The sequence below is a fragment of the Oryzias melastigma genome, linkage group LG7 (assembly GCF_002922805.2).
Source record: "Oryzias melastigma strain HK-1 linkage group LG7, ASM292280v2, whole genome shotgun sequence".
Classification (NCBI taxonomy): Eukaryota; Metazoa; Chordata; class Actinopteri; order Beloniformes; family Adrianichthyidae; genus Oryzias; species Oryzias melastigma.
In genome coordinates this window covers 1,495,140-1,498,927 of record NC_050518.1, presented here as the reverse complement: position 1 = coordinate 1,498,927, position 3,788 = coordinate 1,495,140, and the positions used below count along the sequence as shown (strand labels likewise).

The 3,788-nt window shown below is 39.4% G+C and overlaps 1 protein-coding gene across 2 annotated transcripts in view; it reads left to right on the top strand.

Moving 5' to 3' along the window:
* Window positions 1–3,788, top strand: part of wu:fa11c10 (protein FAM110B) — a 26,127-nt gene that overhangs the window by 19,096 nt on the left and 3,243 nt on the right. The window lies entirely within an intron of this gene.

Here is a 3,788-nt window from a genome sequence, read left to right as displayed (position 1 = left end):
GTGAAGGGGAGTGGGCCACCTGTTCTGCCACACAAACGCACACAGCAGAGACGGACTCTCTTTGCACCCATCTGACCTCAGGATGGGTTTTTCCTGAGGCCACAAAGGCAGACAGCCAGAGGCCGAGCAGGAGGTCCACACAAAGAAGGAGCTGCATGCTGGAATAACTAACTTATGGTCCAGCGGTTGCTTTTGCAGTCGATATGATAGTTGCGTAACTCTACTCCTGACGTTTCCTTTTTTCTTCCTGGATTGGAGCTGATTAGTGTTTTGTGTTTGCAGTTGGATGTTAAGCTGCTCCTTCGTTAACTCTCCAACAAGCTCCCTATATTACCCTTTAGGAGGTGTGACTGATAACCCTTTGAACTGCTGAGGTTTCACCCAAGTCTAAAAGCGGTGCTCTGCGGTGGGACTTCACCACATTCACAACACAATCCTTTTGTTTCCAGGCCAGCTCGTTCATCAAAGACAGTCTGGCAGCTTTTTTAAGTAAAGAGTTAGCATTTTCTTTTTTAGTACGTTTGAGTTTTCTCAGGGTTCTCCCAACTTCTAACAGCTCTCTGAAGTTGACTGACTGGAGACTTTTGGAGTAAAGTACTTGTAGTTGCATTCTAAAAAATAACATGCCTTAGGTGAGATCTGCAAAGTAGTCATCTTTATTTTTTTCCAATTATTAGATGTTTTAAGGGTGTAAACCCCAAAACTACACACTTAATGCACTTTTCTTAGACAAACATTAAAATTTTTGCACTTTTTTATTAAAACAAAACACAATGTACGGTTAAAATAGACCAAGAATGTAAAATTGCACTCAAAAAGATCACAAAAGAGTGAGTTTAAGAAATGCAAATTCCAGGTGAATTTTAGGTTTATTAAAATATAAATTCAGAGTAATTCCAAGTGAAATGGTCACAAATGCTTATATTCATAATAGTTGTGTATCTTTACAACCTGTTGTGAGCTGCCACTGTGAGACTTTTCCATTAGTGTCACTAAACTTTACCTGATGAAACTAATACCTGGTAAATTATGCACAGGGCCTGTCCATTCAAACTAACTGATCAGCAGACACTCAGCTTACCTGTAGGAAAAACAACAAACTTCTCTATTTTTGGTTTCAAACAGCCATTGAGCTTGTTGTTTTTCTGAAAAACCCTATCTTTTTCTGTTTTTTTTTAGATCTTTTTCCTCCTCAGCCTCTCTTTCAACATTGTTGTCGTTCTGTTGAATTTAGTCAAGTGCCCAAAAATAGACCGTTCGTTCACCGTAAAACAGGGTCAACTTGCTGGATTCACAAACACAAGCCCAATTGTTTTCACCTCTCAGTATTCCTCTTGTAAAAAAAACCCTAGTGCTTCCTGCTCTTCTTTTAATTGACGTACACTCTCTCTTCGTTGAACCCCAGTTAAGAATCTATTCTGTGATTTTCTGAAATATTTCTTGTGGTGGCAAATGTATAATTTCCTTAAAGGCTTAAGCTATTAAGGAAGAATGAACTTTCACTTATAAATGCTTCTGCTGCACTTTAGTAAACCAAACTACTTTCTATTTGTTTTTCTGAGTTTTATGCTAGTTTGAGGGACGGTTCTGGTGCAGTTCCTTTGTTTCCTGGTATCTGCTGGTTCAAGGCTGTGCACTGATACAGCAGTCCGGCTGGCGTCACCTAAACGCTCCTCCTCGTCGCTGGGCTTTAGTCTTTGAACCTTCAGAGCGCTGCGTTTTACTGCCTCTTGGGTCCTTTTACATGTTTGTGTCTGTGTGTGTTTTCACTCAATACATCATCACTGGCATGATGGGAAATTGGCTCCTGACTGTGGATTCTTGATAATTATACTGAACAGGCCAGTTTGACGTGTCAGTTGTGGGAAAACGTTCATTTCATCTGTTCTATCAGCTCCTCTGAACCATTATCACTCGCCGCAGTCAGTCTGTCTCTAATACTGTCAAACACGCCGGCCCTCTCATGCGCGCCGCATCCTTCCACCAATCCTGTGGTTGGAAAACCAAATTGAAAAACACTCCGAGGCACGACAACAACCCTAATCAATTCAAGCAACTTTTCCGTTGTGGGTCCGACTCTGGCCTGACTCTTGGAGACTTGATCTGCTTATGTAACCGAAATTTAAACCAGGCTCATGGTTACAAAAACACATTAGGTTTGTTTACCGTGAAGGCAAACCTGCTTCTGTGTGACCCTTTTCAGGTGCAGATATGAGCGATGATGCTGCAGTTTTCATCTGAAACGACGTTCAGCCTGACAGTATTTGCATGTGGATAACTTCCCTCATCAGACCTGTAGAGATAACAGCTCTGACATTTACATCCACCTTTTACATCCAATCTCCATGCAGTGCAAAGCTCTAGAGCAGTTTGAATGTAACTGCTGCCAGCTCTGCCTCTCTTTGTCCAGAAACACCCATTAAAAAAAGTAAAAAACAAAGGAATTAAAGCTGGTTAATATGTAAATGGGGAACTCAATCTAAGTTCTGTTTGTGTTTAATGGGATTGGCCACTCGCAGTAATCCTATCACATCTAAATTTTAACTGCAGCTCAACCAGATCGTGTAATTGTTCTGCTGCTCCATTCCCAGATCAAAACATGAACATTTACAGACGGAAAACTTTCAGACTCCTTTACTGTAGTTTTATGTTGAAGCCAAAGAATTAAAATATCTATTTAGAAAAATATATGAATATATTCATATAAAAATGTTTTTAAATCAAAATGCTAAATTATTAGCTAAAATTAGCTATTTTGACATTTTGTCAGATGCTAACTATTTTACTTTGAATTATTTTACAATTTTATCTGATGTAAACCATTTTAGATTTTTTTTTTTTTGTTTTTAGAGATTTATTCGTTTTCAGTTTAATCCCTGAGAACCAATGGGGTCAAATTTGGCCATTGTTGTTTTAATAGTGTTTTTTACCTGCTGTTAATCGTTGCTACCCAAAGAGAATAAACAACAACAAAAAAAAATTCAACTTAACTTCAAAACTCCAAAAGAAAATTGTTATTGAGTTTGAGATGGATGTTTCTGCAGATCAGTAAAACTGAACGATTAACTGAGTATCTTTAATCTGACAGTGTGAAAACTAAAAAAAAAACAATAAAGACCAAAGTTTGCCATTTTGGACAGAAAATAGATTAAATGTTGATATTTGAATGGAAATAAGTTGAGTGAATTACCAGTTAATGGGAAAAATATGAGTAAAAGAGCAGCTTACTGATGTCAAACAGCAACATTCTGTAAAGGTTCTCAAAAATTAATCCAGCAGTTTTTACTAACTGATGGTTTTTGGAGACCAAAGGGGTGTTTGTAACAGCACACATGATCCATGAAGTGCTAGGAGATCTAGGAAAACATCATGACGTACTCTATAAAAGAGGCCAATTCAATGATTGTAAGGAGAGAAAAGCAAGTGATGCAACTTCTGAGCGTGAAGTTGTAAGTGTTAAGAAGCCGGAAGCAATGAGGTGTTTGAGATGATCTTGTTTTTGGATCTTTTGAGCAATTTCGGATTGAAAAGTTTGAAGAATGGGGGAATAGAGCGTTGAGTTTTGGGTACATGTCCTCACAGGCAGTCGGAGGGTTTAAACAAACGCTGGTTTGAACAGAAGAAGACCTCCATTGTTGAAAGCTGCTCACGCTGGTGAAGACAAAGAGCTTCAGCGGAGGAACCGGGCCGCGCTCTCCCTTTCAGCTTTGTCACAGCGCCCCGCCGAGCTTGATGCAAGTGGATGTAAAAAATTGCATCTGTCCCGTCCGTTGCCCCCCCCCCCCCGC